General features: G+C 52.5%; 1 protein-coding gene across 1 annotated transcript in view; it reads left to right on the top strand.

Annotated features, from left to right (window-relative positions):
* The window catches only part of RP1L1 (RP1 like 1), a 124,578-nt gene that overhangs the window by 7,736 nt on the left and 95,607 nt on the right, over nucleotides 1-21,235 (top strand). The window lies entirely within an intron of this gene.

Genomic DNA, 21,235 nt, shown 5'->3' with positions numbered 1-21,235 from the left:
AGGCCCAGGGAGGGAGGTGGTGCGGTGTGGCTTACCCTGCTCAACCGGTAGAGGCTGGCGTTTCAGCACGGCGACAGACACATTTGTTGGCAGCAGTCACTGAACAGTCGCACAGCTAGAGGCATTTTAGTGCTTCACCATGGAATAAAATTACATATGGTCCAGTTCACACCTGGTACAGCCCAGGGAGAGAAAGAGCCTGCAAAGAGGAAGTAACGGGGCCAAAGTGAGATGAACCTGGATTCATGGCCGCCCAGGCCCACCACTGTGCGCTGTGGCCAGCTGACAGTGGCAGTCTGCAGGGTCATTAGCTGGCTGGAGGGCTTGTCCAGCCGTGTCTATCCAGGACACGGGCCCTTGACACTGCCACATGGGCGTATTTCATTCCAGGACATATGGAGGGGGGCGGGGGCGTTGTCCCTGCCTCTGGAAGGCAGGAAACAGGCAGGCGACAGGGCTGCTCTTTCACTTTTGTCAGCTTTGAGTGAAACAGCCATTCCCAGAAGCCAGGGGTATTTTAGAGTTTTAACTGCCCGTTCTGGCAGTCACCCAACTGTCCCCGCGACAAGAGCGCTTTTTGCTTTGGCTGATGAGAACTAATGGGTATGCACAGTTATAAGTTATTTTTCTAAAACGTGGATGTTACCATTTCACTACTTTCCTTAAGATCCTTCAGCACTTGCTCATCGCCCGCAGTGCACAGGGTGAGCACACGCAGAGGCGGTTTCACGTGAAGCCAAGGAGGTCCATTCCTCTGGGCCTCTCACTTACACAGGGTCCTGGGGCAGCCCTGGTAATGTATTCGCTTGGCCAGTCTCCTCGCAGTTGGACAAGCTTCAGGACTCACAACACCTGGCTTGGCCCCATGTGAGTGCCCCAATGGTCAACCTTCTGCTTTCCAGAAGCCTCCCACAGCAACGCCCCCCCACCCCCAACTGGGGTGACCCTCACTCCCATCACTTGTCTAATGCCATCCCACTCACTATCCAAACCTAGTTCAGACTTCCTTGACCCTGGGGCCCCTGGCATCTCTTCCCCTAGCTTCCACAGGACTCAAGAAGATTTTGGTTACATCCCTTATCACCTGGCAGTGGAATCAGCCCGCCATGTGCATCTTCCCCAGCAGGGCAGACACATAGTAGCTATTCAGCTAATAAATGAGTGAATAAATGAATAAAGTGGACATCTGAGACGTCCTGTAGGTGTTCTGGTTAATCCTGGTGATAAAGACCTGAAACCTTATGGGTCCCTAATTTTCCCACCCATGTCTCTGGGAACCAAGACCCTGGAGCCTTTGTGTGTGTGGTTCTCCAGGCTCTGAGGCTGGATGCGATGCTGCGGCCATGGCTATTCATCCTCCCCTGCTAGAGTGTAGCCTGGAGTAAACAGGTCAGGAGATGGGCGCAAGGGCACCGGAGAAGAACCTCCTCTCTCATCCCCGCTTAGAGCAGCAGAATGAGCTAAGGACAGACGATCTGTAACTCCCTACCTTTCCTTCTGAAAAGGGTGTGCTCTTGACTTCATCCCAGTGAAAGAGATGTGGAAGGAAGGAAGGAAAGAGAAAGGAAAAGAAACATCTCTATCTATCATCTATTGATATTTTAATCCTCAAAAGAGACAGTGTTTGTAGGAAGTTTAGAAAAAAATAGCATGATAGAGAAAAAAATAAGTCATCTGTTGTCCACAACTTAGAGACATTATTGGTAATTTTTTTATGTATATCCATCCAGTCTTATCTTTTTGTCTAGTTCTGTATCTACGTGTGTCTTTTATATTAGGCATTTTTATTCATTAATATTAAATAAACATTTCCCCATGTCATTAAACTTCATTGTTCTGCAAAAAATGATGCTTTTCTTTTTGGTGAGGAAGATTGGCCCTGAGCTAACATCTATTGCCAATCTTCCTCTTTTTTTTTTTCCTCCCTGAAGCCCCAGTACATAGTTGTGTATCCTAGTTGTATGTCCTTCTAGTTCTTTCACGTGGGATGCCACTTCAGCGTGGCTTGATGAGCGGTGTGTAGGTCCGCGTCCAGGATCCAAACTGGTGAACCCCAGGCCCCTGAAGCAGAGTGCCAACTTCACCACTATGCCACAGGGCCGGCCCCTATTTTCAACATACTCATTTTTGTAGAGTGAACTCTCCAGTTTGTATTCGCCTGTTCAAAATTGTATTTGGCATGATCCCAGTGTAAATGTAGACACCATTGGTATTTGGCTTTGTCCTTTCAACATCCTATGAAGCTTGGCCACATTGATATCTGTCTTCATATTTATCATTTTTGATGATGGCACAGTACTTCAGTGCATTAATTCACTCAATTTACTTGACCATCCCATTGCTATTAGATAACCAAATTGTCCCATTTTTAGTTTTTTGCCATTATAAATAACACTGCAGGGAACATTTGCCTGTTTCTGTCCTTGGCTATAATCCCAGCAGGTGTCCTGGGGCCTAGGCGTACGAACAACTTTACAGCTGTTGCTTCAAACTGCTTGTTTATTGGCTTTCCCAAAGAGCCTCAATTGAGAGTTGGGGCACAAAATGACTCCATTCAATTTCCAGCATGAACTGGCTCTTTCTTAACAGGAAGAACTGAAAGCCCTGAAGACGATTGGTAACTGACTTCCATCAGACCAGGCTCAGCTGGCTTCACTAGTCATGGTGGCCTTGTCTTCCTGAGGACCTATTTGTGCTTGCTGCTGGCTTCCACCAGCAAACTGAGAGTGTTCCTTTCCCCAAATGCCATGGTGGATGGCACGCCCTTCCTTGAGTATCAACTTACTATGAGGGGGAAAGGCTTGTTCTATCAGTTAGCAAGGCAACTGGATTGGTTCCCCAGAATCCGCCGGAGCACATCGTCAGTGCTGCTGGCCGCTCTCGACAGCGGGGGAGTGTCTGGAGAGAGCCCAGACCTGGGGGCGGGCCTGACCTTACCCCATCGCTGGATTTTGACTGGGGCTTGGGGAAATCCCTGGACCTATTCTCTCATCTAGGGAGGTAGTGAATTGGTAGGCACTGGAGAAACTGTAAAGCTTCATGTGCATGTACAGGAAAGCTATTGTCTATTTTAGATTTCTTTGAACAATTTAGATTTTTCTGAGGTCTGGAAGCTGGTACTAGTTTGAAAAAGCTAGAGCCACATGTTCAGCGATTGTCACACTGGGATTGATTGTGTGGGAGAAATGAGGGGAAATGACTCCCTCAACACGGCTAAAGGGACGATAGAGGAGCCCTGTGAGTTCCCTTGTTTGGGCGCTGAGCTGGGAGCGAAGGAGACCATTCGGGTCATTTCGTTCATTCTCCCGCCTCCACTGAGGACTGCTGTTTCGTCATGCCTGGCCGGTGGTTTCTATTTGACTTGAGAATCCTCTAAAAAAGGGACTTTTCTCTCTGTAAGCTAGTCTAACAAGTTCCATTGTCAAAAGTTCTCTCTTCTACTTCACCTAAATCCTTCCTGCTTCAGTCTGTGTCCACGTCCACTTGATGCCATCTGTGGAGAGGTACACACTTAGTCCCCATCTTGCACAGGTTGTCCTCATCGCTGAAGGTGGAGGTCACACTCCTTTCCTTTTCATTATGGGACCATGTTCGAGGTGCAGGTAGGGGTTGTGGTTTCCCCCAGATCCTCTCTCAGGTCTGTGTTCCCTTTAATCAGAGGCTGGATGTGGGATGGGGAGGGAGGGGGAATGGGGAGGGAGGGGGAAGGCCTCGTCATACAAATCGTGAGGGCGGAAGGCGGGAGATTTCATCTGGGAGTGGGGGAGTGGACCCTGTGGGCACTTTTGGAATGTTCTGCATGTGGGTGTAGGGTGTAGTTGTTTCCGAGAGGTTCATACCCCTGGATCCAATGTGGGTCCCCTAGCCCTGCTCACTGTCCTTTCACTGGTCACTCATCTTCCATCCATTCAAGGGGCTGTAGGGTGGCACAGGTCTGAGACAAGGAGAGCACCCTAAAAAAGAAAAATCTTCCACTGGATTCTAGAAAGGCTGCTGGGCTCTGATGGATAAAATGTCTTTACAGCCACCAGGGGCCTCGGGGAGCCGGCTCTTGTGTCTTAGAGGTTGTGATGACGAACCCTGAGAAGTGAGGCTGTGACTCCCATGGGTGAGGAGTCGTGTGAAGAGGACGGAGTGAAGGCACCCGCTTGCTCCCGCCTGTGTCTCTTCACGCTGCTTTGTTCTTATCACGTCAGAGAACCTGAGAGAGCTTCGTAGCTCCTCGGTTCCAATCCCAAGAAGTTCTATAACCCTGTTTTTCTTTGTTCCCTTCCCTGAAAGATAGAAGCACCAGCTCTGGCATCTCAGGGTGCTGCGAAGGTCAAGGCAGGCGTGTAGCATCCTTAAAGTCTGCAAGAGAGAGAATCAGAAGATGGGCTGATTTGTTCTGATGATGACCCTCAGTCTGTGGGGGTGTCCTGATGTGAACAGAGCAGCGACATGTTTGCTGGAAAGTACATGGGGCTTGGAATCAGGAGATTCTTTCCCAGCTCCACGACCTTGAAAAAAAAATCACTGGAGGTCAGAGCTGGAAGAAATGGTTATTTATCACACTGTCAGCCACCAGATTTGATGAAAACAGAAATGGAGGCCCAGAGAGGCCAGGGGATTTGCCTGAGAGCACAAAGCTGAGAACAGAAGCTGGTGGAGGGCAGTGGGTGAAGAGCAGCGAGGGGAGGGGGCCAGGTGAGACCCCTTGGGCCAAGTAGTCAGTCTGCCTTAGCAGCGCCAGCCAAGGCCGGCGGCTGGGACGGGGCTGCATGAGAGGGCCCCCCACAGCTCTCTCTGGTGGGTCGGGGGTCCCAGCTGTGGACAAGGGCTAACGGCACAGGTACAGGGATGTGGGGTGATGGGAAGAAGGGGCCCTGGGGATGCAGATGGGAGGGGAGGCAGGAGCCCTGTGGGTTAGCATGCCTTCAGGAGACTTCCTAAGAAGTTTCTGCTGCTGCTTCTTGAAGTCCAGCTGGTCTTAGTGGGCGCTGGCCCAGGAGAGCATGGCTGGGCAGGAGCCTCCCCGAGGATGCAGAGTCCCAGTGTGCACCCATGGAGGTGGGCACATGGCCCTAGGGTTCCAAGACACTTCAGGGGACAAGTGGTGGCTTCCGAGGACCAGGATCTGGTACAGAGGGGCCCAAGGAGCCCACCCGGACGTCTCTGGGCGTCAGTGCCCCTTTGTTGGGTTTTTGCCATCCCTGCCTGCCCCACCCTGTGACCAGGCTGCCTGGCCCCAGACAGGCGGCAGGCGGTCCAGGGGCACAGAGGGGCTGGGAGGCGGGGCAGCGCTCGAGGCAGCAACCCACAACCACACTCAGCCTCCTCGTCAGTGACCAGTGGGCCGCTGGAAGACGCAGAGGAGGGCGAAGGCGCGGGAGGGGCTGGGAGGGCGGAGGAGCAGCGGGCTGCTGAGTGTTTTCCTGCCATGGGAGCTGCTGTGACCACGAGGAGGAGGATGTGGCCCGAGCCCAGTGTTTCCTGCCTGATAAGCCAGCCCCTCCCCGGGAGCCCGGCCGGGCCCACCTTCACGAAGAGCCCTGCCTAGGGAGGGGCTGGCTGAGGAGGAAAATCACTTCTCCAGATTAGCTGGCCCAGGCCGAGCCTTCCTCCCCCACCCCGGCCCCGGCCCTCCGCGCAGCAGCCACAGGAAATGGGGCTGGGGCCCAGCACGCCCAGAGGTCCCCACCTTCAGAGCACTCAGGCTCCAGGCCCAGGCACTCCGGCCCGGCTCGGAGCCCCGGCGTCCAAGTCCCCCAGGAGCGGAAGCCGTCTTGCTCCAAAGTCAACCATTTCCAAGGAGGGCAGGGACTGCAAAGCTTTCATGTGCTTGTCAGATCTCATGCCTGGAGCTGGGGCCTAGAAAACTGGTCACTTTATTTGCATAGTCAGTCCACGCCCCAGCCCCCTCCCACCTGGCCACTGGTCCGAGGGCACAGAGTGCAGAGGGAGGTGGGCTTCGGAGGCCCCATCCCAGGCTGGCACAGAGGGAAGGGCAGGGGCTGGCCCACTGGAGACCCAGCTCCCACCCTACTCTGCCCTAATAGGCTGTGTGGCCCCCGTGAGTCCTGACCCTCTCTAAGTTTCGGCCGCAGCCTGCAACTGGAAGGGTGAGCCACATAGGAGCTAAGGGCCTCCCAGCATTCATGATTGGTGACTCAGGTCATGGACTCAGGGCACTTCTAGGAGCATCAGGGACTGTGGCCATCCCTAAAATAAGGACTGAGTTCCAGAGAAGGTAGAGGGGCTGCTCAGAGACACATTCACAGACACAAGCCCCACCAGGACTGCAGGCCACTGACACTCAGGTGAGCCTCCCGCCACAACAGCATGGCCCTGCACGGGCCCACTGCCCCGGGCATTCCACCCCCAAGCCGTGGGTGCCACCTCTTTCCCACAGCCCAGACCTGCTTCTTGACTCGCTGTAAAGGCACCCCCTCCACCCTCACTGGGGAGCTGGCTCTTGGTAAGAAGCGTGCACAAAGGGAGTATTTAACACCCAGCACAGAGAAGCACGTGCTCACCTGGGAGAAAACATTTGCCTGGGTGTGGACAGGTCCCCGAATGTGCTCAGGTAGTGTGCACGCTCCCATAGAGGAGCAGGCAGCTCCTCTCCCTGTCACAGTGGGGGCGCGTTGCTGTTGACAGAATGCTTTCGCATTTGATATTTCATGTGATCCTTGCAGCAATCCCGATGGAGGTATAATTATGCCCTTTCATGGTGGCGAGGCTGATGTTCAGGTGGGGCAAAGGGGCAGTGTAAGGTCACATCTCTGGGAGGCAGAGACGAGGACCCCGCCCATGGAGCAGAGGCAAGCTTGCTCTCCCCTGGTTCCTGCCCAGGTCCGTGGGCTGACTCCCAGCCTGCTCCTGGGTGAACATCCACCCTCCACAGCTGAGCCTGCACAGCTGGTGGGCGGCTGGGAGGAAGGTGGGGCATTCTCTGGGCAGCGAGACTGCCTGCAGCCCAGCCGATGGCACAAAGCAGCCCTCCCTCGTCGGGAGTCTCCTGGTCATGGGAGGCTTGAATATGGGAGAGGTGGGTAAAGGAAGGAAGATTGGAGTCTAGGCCTTTACATCTTATGTTCTGCAAGGCTGGCCCAGCCGCTCGTCTGCTGGGTGACCTTGGGCAAGTCACTTTGCCTCTCTGGGCTTCTGTAAATTAGGAGACCTGACTTGACAGTTTCCAGGGTCTAGAATACCCTAGTTCTCTGAGCCTGTGAAAAGGGAGCAAGGAAAGAGGAGAGTTCCCCTCCTCTCTCCTCCTGGCCTCAGCGTGGGTGTGGTCTCTAGGGAGGTGGCAGAGGTGAGTGTCTCTGGGCGACGGGTCTCCCTGCACAGAGCTGGAGGGTGTGCTGGAGCTTCAGCTCCTGCATCCAGGCCCTGAACACCTCCCCTGCCCATGGCATCATCCACTCCTGCCTGCCGCCCAGCCTCTGTCGCTAGGTCAGGGCATGAGGTCCCCAGACACCTGGCCTGGCTCCATTCCCATGTGTCACCATGCCCCCGCTCACCTTCTTGGAGGTCTGCCCCACTTTGCCCGTGTCGCCTGATCTCTCTCCCTCTCCCTACAGTGTGTTGGACTGAATAGGATGGAGCAAGAGGCCTTTGTCATCTGAGTCCACCCTTGGAGGTCCTCACGTAACCTGGACCCCAGGAGCACCCTCCCAGCTGGGCAGGACCTGGTGCGGAGGCAGCAGCTGGTCTCCTGAGGGAGGCTGGGCCTTTGTGGCCCATGGAGACTCCTGGACTCTGTCCTCCCAATGCCACACTACTGTCCACCCCAGGCCCTCACCACAGTCCCTCACTGGCTGTCACCCTGAGCCTCTCCCCCTCCAATCCAGCAAGAGGTTCCATAAGGTCAGCAAATGTCACCCTTTGGCTTAATCTGTTGCCTACTTGGTACTACCAATGAGGCGAAGTTCAAACTTCTCAGAGAGGCATTCAGGTCCCACTCCCCTGGCCGGCCTCTTACCCCTGATTCACTCCCCACAGCACACAGCTGTGTTCTGGACACAGCTAATTTCCAAATAATTCCAAATAGAATTCCAAATTTGTTTCCTCATATCCCAGTGCCTTTGCATAGGCCATTCCCTTGGGCTTTCCCCAGGGCATTCCCCCACATCTTTACTCTGTGGATTCCTACTCCTGTCTCAGGACCTGGCTCAAGTGCTCCCCTCTCAGAAAGCCTTTGTACACACCCTCCACCCATTTGACCTCCCCTCTCCCAGTTCCCACCCCAAGTGAGTTTGTGGCCCTATTTTCTGCATATTCCCACAACCCTCTCACACAGCACCCAAGTATGATGCAATGTCTCTGTTTGTAAGCCTCTCTCCTCCCACTAGTCTGGGAACATGTTTATGTGGGAAAGGCATCTTATTTATCTTTGATTCTGTGGGGCCAGGCACATAGTAGGTGTCTAATCAATATCTGTGGATGATGGATCAGCTCCTCAGGGCTGGTCCGCCCTCCGCTCCATGTCTGATCTTAGACCAGTCACTTTATTTCTCTGTGACTCCGTTTTTCTGTCGACAAATTGGTACTGGTTTATGTCAAGAGCTTTCAGATTATAGTAATAAATAGAAGCCATGGGAGTAGCTCAGGAGATGATCAATGATGAGATGTAAATTCCCGATACACCGCCTTTTGATGATCCCCGGGAAAATTTAACTCTATGCTGGCTCTCTGCCGCCTCCTAGCCTGTGTCCATACTCCACCCTTGGCCATCAGTCAGGAATGAAAACTATCTGTGTCATTGTCCCCACCAGAGCAGATTAGGAAGAAAATTTGTGCTGCATGTGAGAAGATAAATTATATTTAATGTAAATACACACACACACACACACACACACACACATACACGTCGTGGCTTTCCAAGGCCTGATATCAAAGCCGTTGGGATCTTGTGCCCGCTGGCCGAGCCCGATAGGACAGAGAGGGGGGCAGGTGCAATGGTGAGCCTTAGGATTTGTCACAGTGGGAAGCTGGCTGCTGATTCTAAACCAATGGAGATGGTAAGGTCTCTTTGGAAATAAATTTAGCCCTTTGTTAAGTTCCCTTTTCCAGGCCTAATTTAAAACCTTTTCTTATTTCCTTTATTAAACATGTTATGTAGGTACATACAGAAAACTTGGAAATACAGAGACGCAACAACAGAGACAGAGAGACAGAGAGAGGAAGAGATTCCCTATAATCGCACGATGCAAGGATGCCTTCTGTCAACACTGTGTTGTGCTCCTTCTAGACTTTTTCTCCAGGTGTATGTGTGGGCTCACACAAGTATTTTTAAACTTTCATTTTTTAAATTTATTTATTTTTGCTGGCGAAGATTGGCCCTGAGCTAACATCTGTGCCCATCTTCCTCTATTTTGTATGTAGGATGCCACCACAGCATGGCCACCAAAGAGTGGTGTTGGTCCACGCCCGGGCCACCGAAGCAGAGCACACCGAACTTAACCAATAGGCCAGAGGCCCCTGAACTTTATTGTAGAATATTGGGATTACATTGTTTCATGAACTCGCTTTTTAAAAAACTGAAAATGCAACCTGAATATGTTTGTGCATCAAGGCACACCTCTTCCTGGGTGATGAGCATTCTGTTGTGGGCTCTTCTAGAAGTCCCTTTATGTTCCCCATGTGACCAGACCCCACGACCGCCCTGCAGTTTGCCCAAGAAGCCTGAGCTGCCCTCAGTGAGGACGTACCTCTTCTCCTCCAGAGCAGTTCAACTGCTCGTCACCCCTGACAAGCAAAGTCTATGCTCCTGACCTTCCGTGGTTTCTCAGCCTTCAGCTGTGCCCCTTCCAGAAGCACAGCCGCCCCTAGGACTCCCTCCCGTGTATGTTCCAGTCACCCCAGAAGCCTGTGGAGCTCTCTTTTCAGGGGTGCATGCTGTGAAAATAAGCAGGCATTGTGTTCCCGTTCTGCATGTAGGTTATATTCTTCCACTGAATACCAGTTTCACACGGCATGTTCCCTGCTCTGCCGCATCGTCTGGACCCCTTCCCACTCAGCTAGCTGCCAGTCAGCTCTGGGGGACAGGGCCCTCTGGCACAGGTATGGCAGGCTCAGACGCAGGTGGTGAGGGACACAGGGATGCTCACTTTCAATGCCACTCGGAATGGCCAGGAGGGAAGTGACTCGTCTGAGGGTTGCTCGGTGAGTCAGCAGCTTGGCCCGGCTGCCCTGAGAGTGCTGGGAATCCGCCCCGGGCCCAGGGCTGCCAGGCCTCAGCCTCTGACGTGCACTGTCTTGCTCAGGGCGGAAACCTCTCTTCCTGGGAAGGAGGGGCAAAGGCCCTGGGGTGCCTCTGGGCCTGGAGATGCCTCCCTCTGCTAGCCACTGCACAGGGGCTTTTGGGTGGCATTTTCCTGTATGTGTCTCCTGTGTCCAGCCAGACTGTGACTATGCAGGACATGGTCTTCCTGTCTCCTGTACCTTTCCAGGTTGAACCCTTGCCAGCCAACTGCTGCCAGGGACAGAAAGTGTGCACAGAGGGCAGAGACTTGGGCCTGGCTCTCAGCAATCCAGTAGCTAGATGTGAGACCCAGGGTGAGTCACTTCATTTCCTTGAGCCTCAGTTTCCTCAGCTGGAAGGATGGGGCTCCTGAGACCCCCTTCCAGAGTGGATGGCTGGATTGGAATTCCGTGCTGTCATCAAATGACTCAAAGCAGGCTTGATCAATGACCGCTTTTCCTTCTGCTTCATCCTGTCCACGCCCATGTGGGAACCACAGGGAAGGCAGCTCAGCCTCACCTCCAGGGCTCTCTTCCATATTCCCCTCCCAACCCTTGTCAGAGGGAAGACGGGCTTGGTAGAGGGGCATGGCGCCTCGGCGAACACGCAATTTAAAGAGTGACAGGGCTTGCTGTGCACATGCAGCTTCAAGCCAGGCTCCTAGTTCCCCTTTGTGAACCTGGAGGACAGGAGACCCCCGGCCTCCTACACAGACATTGTGGGCCCCTGGATTCCAGCAGGCAGCCTCACCTCCCACACTGCCGCCAACTCTACCCATCCCCCCGGCTTCCCAGCAATGAGCCTTTGCTCAGGTTGGTGTTCGTCCAGCTCTGATGCCCTGCCCTCCCCTCCCCCGCTCCGAAGCCTCCCATCCCTGAAGCCTGCCTTCTGGGGATCCTGTGGTCCCTCCTGGGCCCGAGTCCTGCCTCTTCTGTAATGGGTCTGCCTTCGCGTGCCTGTGGGCCGACCGCCTTTTGTTACACGCTGCCCTGTAGACTGAGTATGAGGCGTGTCGACCTCTTGTCTAGATCACACCTCCAAGAGGGAAGGAATCACAGCAGTGTGATGGCCGATCGAGGGCACGTGGTGGAGGGTCAGCGTTAGGTCGGGTGGGCCTCGGTTTGAATCCCAGCAGGTTACTTATTAGCTGGGGAAGCTCCCCGACTCCTCCAAGCCTCAGTTTTCTCATCTGTAAAGTAAGGATAATGAAACGAAGTGCCTTGACAAGTCCTCAGTATTAAGTGAGAGATGATTTTTATTTGCTATTTTTGCAGTCTCCTCTGTGCTTGCACCTTCTGGGGGATCCAGAAATGCTTCCGAAATGGGAAGCAACACACATTGATGGGCTGGAGCCCATGTGACTGGCAGGCTGTGCAGCTGGGACAGGCACAAATGTGGTGCAGGCAGAGCTGCCCATTGAGGCCTTACTGGTTCCAGCCTGAGCTCCTCCCCCATGCTGACATCTTCAGCCCTTTCATTGGCTCCCTCTGCTCAGTTTTTGAAGAGTTTCCAACAGCCGCTCAGATTGGAGGGTGGCATTTCCGGGAACAAAGACACTGGGAAGGCACTTTCCTATGGGGAAGTCAGCCCTTCCTGTGCTCCTCCAGCCAGCATCGCATGTGGTAGGAGGGTCTGGCACGGGAATCTGAGCCCTGGGTTGGTGTCTGCCCTGCCACTGACCCTGACGGTGACCTTGGGTAAATCCCTTCCTTTCGCTGAGACTCACTTTCCTCAGCTGTAGTGTGAAGGGGCCGAGGTGACTTACCTCCGGGATCCCTTCAGCTCCAATGTTCTATGACTTTGAGGTCAAAACACCTTCTAGTCTCAAATAAATTAGTATCCAAGTAATATTTTATTCTGAAATTTCAGAGTGACAGCAGCTGTTTGGGTGGATGGAAGATTACTGTTGAGTAATAGCTGGTAGCATTAATTAATTAGCTTGCATAATTAACCACTTATTTAACTCTTCATTTATCTAGTGTTCTGTGCCATTGATGTGGCAGATCAAAGATGGCTAAAAATACTCTGTCATCCCTGCACTGAGAGGTATGTCTCTTTTCCCACTCCCCTTGATTCTGGGCTGGGCCTAATGCTGCTTTGACCAATAGAATCCAGTCTCTTGCTCAAAGATGCTCTGCCTGTTCTTTCCATTTTAAGACAACTATCAGCTCCTGCTTGCAACCAGCCTCCATGTTGTGAGGAAGCCCAAGCAGCCATGTGGAGAGGCCCATGTGGAGAATCTAGGCTCCAAGTCAGCAGTCTCAGCTGACCTCCCCGTCAACAGCCAGCATCAACTTGCCGGCCATGGAGGTCAAGCATCTTGGAAGTCGATCCTTCAGCCCGACTTGAGCTGTCCTAGCTGATGCCACGTGGCACAGAGACAAGCTGTCCACAGGAGCCCTGCCCGTACTGCTAAATCATGATTGCTGTTGTTTTAAGCCACTAAGTTTGGGGCCAGCTTGTTATGCAGCAACAGATACCTGAAACAGAGCTAGTGCTGGAACATGGGAACTCAAAGATGGAGACATGTGTCTTAGCCTACGTTCCTCTCAGAAGCAGACCTCACTCAAAGGTTTGCTTGCAGTGTGTGGTTTCTTTGGGAAGTGATCTCAGAGAGCAGGAATGAAGACCAAAGACAGGAAGTTAGAAAAGCCAATTTGAGGTTTGTCCCTGTGTCGTCCACCACTCCTGGTGATTGGTGCTTGATCCCACTGGGGTCTTCTGAGGAGCCCCATAGAGCGAGTCTCAGAACTCTCTGCATGAGGGATGAAAGGGAGAAGCATTCAGGAAGGCGGGCTCCAAACTGCCATTGACCAGGCTGCTTCATGGGATGTTAAACCCCCTGCACTTCTAGGATGTATATGTGTGAATGTCACACTGGTTCCTGACGGTGCTGCATGCTGTGACGTCAGAGAAGTCCCCTCGCAGGAAGCAGAAGACATCTGGCATATGCTGGAGATGAGGTGTTGTCAGGATGCGGTGGACAAAATCTGCACAAGGACAGTTTTCTGTAGCCTTGGCTGGAGCCAGAGGTGAGGCCGTGAGAATGGGAGGTGGCCCATAAGAGGTATCCAGGATGACATGGACCTTTGAGAAACTGGCCATGTTGCCCCTTCTCAGCATGTGGGCAGTGGCTATTCCATGAAGCTGTCAGGCTATCTTGGTTGTGCTGAAGGCTGGAGTTATTCTAGGCTTTGCATCCCAACCACCAGCAATCTCCTGGTTCAGAGTTTGAAATTGAGTCTCTTCCCCATGCCTAAGACATCCACCTGGTATTGTCCTCGGCACAGTAGCTACTGGCCCAAGTGAGTGCTTGTTGCAAAGAGTTTCGAGCAGCACTGCCCAACTTTCCCCAATAGCTCTGTCCTTGTTAGAAAAGTTCCAAGGCCTTTGTCCACCTGTCTGGCCTAAATCGTTCACAAAAACATTAGAGGCATTTGGAGTCTTCCAAAAGAAAACACCTCAGGCCAGCTTACAGGAGAGCCTCTGGGCAATTTCAAGCTATTCCTCTGTGGCAGGGGTCATGGAGACGGCATTTCCAGATTCGGCTGGAAATCTGAAACTCATAGGAAGGACGACCTCCTGAGAAACTCTTCTGGGATGATGGGGCCTGGAGAACATGGTCTTACTGTATCAGGTTCAGCAAGCTAGGTCCCTGTTCTCGCTCTGGCCCAGGTGCCATGGAACCTTGGCTGGAAGCCACGTTGCCACGTTCTTAGGATGCTGGAGCAGGAAGGCGCCTCAGAAAGGATACACGGGTTACCTACTCCTTACCTAAAAAATGTCGGCACTGGGAATGGCCTCTGCTTCCTCAGCCTTTTGAGTAGGTATAAAAGAACTTTACAGAAAATGTCAGAAAGCCCTTTGGGCTCTTTGGAGGACATTTTACAAGTATTACTGTGAAGAACTATAATAATAAAACATTAATGGTGGACAGAAGTTTGGACTGAATGCATTTTATGGGAGACGCCCTATTGAGCGAGTGGGAATGATGACACTGCTGTTGGGTGACGTTTTCTCAAGAGGGGATTATGAGGATTGGAAAATTCTGTTTAGCGTCACTCAAATCCTCCATTTGACTCTGTGTGTACAAGTTCCCAGAGGAGAGGTTGTGTCCCCATGGCCCTAAATAGTCTTCCACCTAAGAGTAGATGCTGTAGTCTGGCTCAGAGTCCAGAATAAAAGGCGTGGTTTATACGCAGCAGCCATCACACATGTGGGCAGGGGCTGTCTTGGCTATGGGGATCATGCCCTTGGGGGTGGTGGATGAGACAAGAGTTCTCATCTAGAGGGTAGAAGTTCTTTTTGCTTCTGTCATGGCTTCACCTCCTATTAGTCAAGTGACCTTGGGCAATCATTTTACCTCTCCGAGCCTCAGTTTCCTCATCTGTCACCGAGGAAGCGTTCTCTGCCCTGCCTGTCTTATTGACCTCAGTCAGATAATGGGTATGTGCACATTGGCTCAAACCACTGATGGTGGAGCTCCCTCCCAGGGTGACTGGATTAAGGTGCAATCTCTCCATCAATCTCTCCTCTTTCTCTCTGCTTCCCTTTGCGTGTTGTCTTCCTTCGCTCAGGCTGGAGTCACAGCTACAGGCTGCTCTAGCCTCTTAGGATTCTTACAGCCTCACAACCAAGAGGGAGACATAGAAAAACCAGCTGATTTTTCTGCCAGCTCTAGGTAGGAAAATCTCTGAATCGATCAGCATGGCTGGGGGTGTGGTGGGTGCGGTGAGGAGAGTTATTTTGATTGGTTCAGGTTGGGTTGTGCGCCCATGCCTGGCCCAATCACTGTGGCCAAGGACAATGGAGTACTATGATTGGTCCACTTGAGGAATGTGCTCACTCTTTAGCCAAGGAGGGAGGCTCTGTGGCTGGGAGTCCCGGTCAGAGCCATCTGATGGGGGCAGCAGGGGGAGAACAGTTCTTCAAGGACGGAGCTGTTGATCTGGGCAGTCAAAACTGTAAATGCCCACCGAGATACATGGCTACTTTGTAAGCCTATCTGTACGCCAAGTACCTGTAAGGTGCCATCAATATTTCTATTGTTAGCCCTGTACCTGAGTTTCTGTGAGGAGGACCAGGGAGGGGACCCTGCTCCACTCTGAGTACTGTGGCCAAGGAGGATGGGCACTTGATTTCTTACCCATCACGGAAAATTCCAATGCCTGATGATAAAACAGCTGTCCCCTTTGAATCAGAGAACACAGGAGGAATTCCCATCGGGGTTCTCCTTTTCTACTTGATCCATGTGGCCACTCTTTGCTGAACAATTTGCTGAACAAACTGCACGTTTGGCAATGAACTTGAGTCTACGCACAAGCAATGTCCCCAATACCGTATGAAGGTCTAAAGAGACACAACAGAGGTACAATGGTTCCTGGCTCTCAAAGCTAGTTGCAGGCTAGCAGGCAGTAAGCTGGCAGCCATGGAACAGCGGTGCAAAGAGACGAGTGCTCAGGAGTTGGGGGATAGAGGAGGTGGGAGGCTGGCGGGCTTGGGATTCCTGGACTGGGGAGAGGAAAGGCCCTGCTTTTGGGGACTTCTCCTCCCCACCCCCTACCACTGCCAGGCCACCAGCCCTTGAAAGGCAGTAAAATGTGGAGGCAAAGAGCGTGAGCTCTGTCTAGACTGCCTGATGTTATTCAACCCCTGACCATCAGTTTTCTCATCTAAAAAATGGGGATGATAAAAATAATACCTACTTTACAGGATTGTCATGAAATTAGAACTATGTTACTCCATGTCAAGTGCTTAGAAGAGTGCCTGGCACACAGTAGGAGCTCAGCTTGTATACCTTCACCGTCTGTGACATCAATCTTCACTTGTTTACTCATTGATTCTCCCTGCCCGCTAGATCAGAAGCTTCCTGAGCAGGGACTTTTCATGATCAGTGCAGAATTGTCAGGGCTCAGAATAGTCGCTGGCACACAGCAGGCACTTATGAAATAGTTGTGTAATGCATAAATGATAGCTAATATTATACTTGGCTTGAATAATTTTAATAGCCTCCTTCCTGGTCTCCCTTCTCCCGGCCTCTATACCTCTGAGCATTTTGCTCCCCTGCCGAAAACCTTTAATGGCGCCCTGTTCCACAAGAGTCCGCGCTCCCTAGCCCTTTCCTGGATGTTGGCCCCACCCTGTGTGCCAGTTCTTTCACTTGCTGTTGCTCCAGTCCCTGCAGTCACCTCCCACAGCCTGCATCTGTCCCGGCTCCTGCTTTCTCTCCTCCAGCCCAGGGCCTTGGCATATGCTTTCTCGTTCTTTCTATATAGCTCACTTTCCCCTATAGCCCCTCAGTTAGAATCCTCACTATCTTTCAAAGTCAATTTCACACTGTCCTTCATTTGAGAATCTCTCCCTGATTTCCTCCCATAGTCCTAAAGGTTGCCTTGTTGTGTGTCTATTGTAGCACTTGTCTCTTTCTTCCTTGCAGCAGCGTCTGGTCGCTGTGTATACACCCTCCTCCTATTTCAGATGGTAAGCTCACTGGGGACACTAATTGTGTCTTGTTCATTTCTCTATGTACACGACCTACCCCAGTGTCTGGCATACTGTGGGCACTTCCTATGTGCCTGTCCAATAGCCTCAGTTGTAAAGTTTCTGACACCCCAAAGTGACCTGAGCTTCTTATGGCCTTCATATCACACATCCCAATAGGGAGTGACTCGTTTATTTGTTTACTCGTTTGCACGTGTCTGGCGTTAGAAGGTGAGCTCCTTGAAGGCAGGACCTTGACTGTCCTGTTGACCCTGGGGTCCCTGGTGCCTAACAGAGTCTGCTTGGGACGGCCGGTCAGGTGACATCTGTGAGATGGACGAGTGGCTGCCCTGGCTCCGAAGGACAGCATCTTCACGGCAGGAGTCTGATGCTGTTCCAAGTTGCCCTCCACCCCCTCCTGTCCCTCCTCCACCCGCATTTCTGCTCTGCCCCTCTTGGTGCAGGTCTGACTTCTCACTGCCCACCGCCAGGTCTGGGTCCACGTCTGCTCCGTAGTTTGTCTTTTCAACTTTAGTGAGAACGTTGCTTTGATCAACCTTTACATATTTGAGGTGATAGTATTATCACCCCCAAAACAAGTACTTTTACCTTTTGTGTTGAACTCTTAAAAAGTGGATTTCCAGTAGTATTCGCAATATTGAGAGATATTTCACCTTGAACAGGATGAATGTCCAAAAGCCTTACTTTGATTGCCTGAATTAGATGAGAACAGGGAACTGTCACTGCAATTGACCGTTTCCCTACTGAGACATCCGATTACACTAGTATAAAAGTGGGGCCGTTTAGCCATGAGTGACGTTCTCTCGATGGTGCTGTCACTTCACTCGGGCCTAGGGTGTGAGAAAACTTGGAACTGACAAATGTACTGGACAGGGTTCTCCAGAGAAACACAACCAATAGGATATAAATATAAAAATATAAATATATTATATACTGTTATATATATACTTATTATAAGGAGTTGGCTCACGTGATTATGGAGGCTGGCAAGTCCAAAATCTTCAGAGCTGATCTCTCAGTTTGAGCCTCAAGGCTGTCAGGCAGGAAGAATTCTCTCTTAGTCGGGGGAAGTCAGTATTTTGTTTCCTTCAGGCCCTCAACTGATTGGATGAGGCCCACCCACATGAGAGAGGGCAATTGCTTTACTCAGTCTACTGACTGAACTATTAATCTCATCCCAAACACCCTCGCAGACACCCCCGGCACACTGTTTAACCAAGATTTTAGACGGTCTTCCTAAAGGTACTGATGACCTTTGAGTTCGATGCTGATGCTTCTTGAGCAGACATGGGTCCTGCCTCTTATAGAATCGGTGACACCACAGTGGTTCTCAGGGTGGATGGTAAACACAGACAACTATTTTGTGCATGTTACAGTTCAAGATAAGCATTTTGTGCGCGTTATTATTAACTTTCTTGAAAAAGGGAAAGTTAAGAGACTTACATTTCCATTACTGAGGCACTTTCCTTTGTTGTCGAACTCATTGCTCCTGAGGATTTGTTGAAAAATGAAGATGCCATCGCAAACACAGAGATGAACAGCTGTCTGTTTACGTTGTACAGTAAGTCGCAACGTCGCTGCAGCAGGGCGGCTCCGCCACTGTCTGTGAGCCCTTCAGCAAGGTCCCTGCACATGGTGCAGATGCCCTCGCCTGCCACTCCCACCTCCCCTGACCCCGGAGCCTGGGGGCCTGGGGGCTTCATGCATCTCGTGGCACAACTGGGAGGAGCAGCGACACCGAGTCCGTCTCTTAGCCCTGCCCTAAGGGGAGAGTCAGCCGTCTGTCCTTAGTGGCCTGCATCTGCGTGCATTTACGTCCCAGGGAGAGCCACACACGCTGTCCTTGAGAGGATGACACCGAGTAGGGGAAGGGTTGGGAAGGAGAGTCAGGTCAGCCCTTATCGTCTTCCGGATTTTGCCTGAGTTTAGGTGAAAACTCGCTCATTGCACATGTGGGTCTCACACTGAGAAAGGCAGTTGTGGCAGAAGCTGGAAGCACAAGCAGAGGGTCCCCAACCTATCCTGGCTTCGGTTAAAGCAATTCTTAAGAGGACTCCATTAAACAATGACAAACCAGGCAGGACACCAGGACAATAGGAGTCAACCAGGCCCTCCCGGACAGACCTCACCTATGGGGCACTTCATCCCGGACTCCAAGGGGTGCTCCAATCTCAGCTCAGTTCTGGGGCATTTTCTCAGTTTGGGGTTTCTACGCCTGGGTCCTTGCCTGAACATGGGGCACAGCAGGGAACCTACATTCGCACAGTAGACCCGGGGTCCCCTAGGAGTTGCTGCAGAAGGCTGCTCAGAGCTGCTTCCTCAGGTGGGTGAGAGGGAGGGGTTCTCAGTGGGACCACCCATTCTCCATTCCCACCTTGATGTAGAAAGCCTAGTTTCTTAAACATCTGCACCTACTGCGTAGCTGAAACTCTAGCTCCAACCCCAGGCTTTGCAAGTTAGGGGGACAAGCCACCCTTGAGGGTGAGGGGGCCCCTGCAGGCTGAGTGTGTGGACTCCAGGATCCAGGGGCCACCTTCTCCCCCTTTCGGCCCCTGCAATACCCACCCGCTCATTGGCAGCTTGGCTGGTGCTAGGAGGATGCCTCTGGCCCGGTTGGGGCTCCACCCATGAGGGTGGTGACTGGGGGCTCCCATGGCAGGAGTCTTCCTGGGGAAGGCCCAGGTCCAGTGGGGAGGACAATGCCAGTCGTCCATTGCCCACAGGTCAGGGTCGGGATGGTCTGAGTCTGAAAGTGTTCAAAGTCTCAAAGGTCCTGAGGGTCTCTTGGGGCTCTGGCAGAGCAAGACTGGGACACTGGGTGTGGGTGTGGGTGTGGGTGTGGGTGGGATGTTTGAATCTCCCTCAACTTGGGAGAAAGGTGAGGCAAGAGGGAGCTTTCATCCCTTTTTACTTAATCAACCCAGCCCAGGGTCAACCCAGACTCCCAGTGCCTTCTGGACACTCCAGCAGTGCTCGCAGCCCTGTTTGTTCCTGGGTTGGCCAGTACACCTGATTTTCTCCTCCTCCAGCATGGGGGTCACCGGAATATGGCCTGGGCTGGAGCAGTGCTCACTTGCCCCCTCCACCACCCCTAAGCATGCACACACACACACACACACACACACACACACACACTCTCTCTCTCTCTCTCGATGCACTCACACAGGCTACAGGGGTGTTTGGGGTCCTGGTCAGGCCTTGACAGGATAGGATGGCAGCTCTCACACTTCCCTCTGGGCCATAGCGGTTTCAGCCGCACAGGGATGTGGATGCTAAAAAATGTTTATGGAGTCAGGGATGAATCGATGAATGAATGGATGAAAAATTTAGGAAAAACCTGGAACCTCCTTCCTCTGTCTAAAGAGGTATCAGGAAGCTTATCAAACCTCTCGGGGGAGAAACATCCCCCCTGGGCATCAAGGTAGACGGGGAGGGAGAATCTGGAACAGTGCTCCCGCGGGGCCCACTTGCCAGCCAAGGGTCTGCTGTCTCTTGGACTTCTCTCAGAGGGCTCCAGGGCTGGTGACATGCCATGCCCTCTCCGGGGCTTCCTCTCTCTACCTGAATCCAGCCTGGCCTCCAAAAGCAGGCTGACTTTGCCTGGAATCACATAGCCCCGGGCACATCTTAGGTGGCGAGACCCAGAGAGCAGCTGTGCAAAGGAGAGCTGGGCGTGATAGAGAAGGGAGCCTGAGGGATGGGGGTATCACCCAGTGGCCCATCCCATCATGAGCAGGGAGCATGGGGCAGATGACAGAGCTGGACAGAGCAGGTCACTGGCCTGGGAAGAGGCAGCGAGTGGTAACGTCCTTTCTGCCCTGATCTCAGGGCCACAGTCCCCAGTCAATGCTACGTCTGCAGTAAGCCAATAACTACAGGATTTATGCTGCTCTTTGCAGGAGGCACAGTGCTGCAGGGGAGCGAGCACAGAACCCAGAGTCCAGAGTTGTAGCCCCAGTTCTTTCACTGCCTCGCTGTGTGACTTTGAGTTGGTCCTCCACCTCCTTGAACCTTGAACTCCTTGCAAAATGGGAGTAGCAAACCTTGCTTCATCTCTCTCCTAGGATGTTAGAGTAGGAGAGGGGCCTTAGACAGCAGCCAGCAGCTCTTCCACTTGAAGAAGAGACAGCTGGGGCCCAGAGACAAAAGGGACACGGGCAAGGTCACGCAGCAGACCAGTGGGAGAGCTGGGTTCAAAGCCAGGTCTCTGAGTGCTCGGACTGCGCTTGTTTCCCTGCCTCTGTCTACACAGTGTCGATTCTCAGAGAAGGAAGAGTTTTCCGGAGGCTCGCGGCTCTGAGTCATCCAGCAGGGAGACCAGCACGCACAGAGCAGGCTGCGCTCAGTCAGTCCTGTTGTACGAATCTCAGAAAGGAAACAGAATCTCAGGCCCTGGGGTCTCTCCGTGCCAGCATGGGATACCTCCTGGTGTCTGCTGTCACCCTCGCCCTTACCTGCTTAAACTCACTGGTGGTAGTTCTGTCCTCAGCGTCTAAGCTGAGTCAA

The sequence above is a fragment of the Equus caballus genome, chromosome 2, assembly GCF_041296265.1.
Source record: "Equus caballus isolate H_3958 breed thoroughbred chromosome 2, TB-T2T, whole genome shotgun sequence".
Taxonomy (NCBI): Eukaryota; Metazoa; Chordata; class Mammalia; order Perissodactyla; family Equidae; genus Equus; species Equus caballus.
The sequence above is the reverse complement of the archived record's forward strand: the minus strand, read 5'-3'. Positions and strand labels throughout refer to the sequence as shown.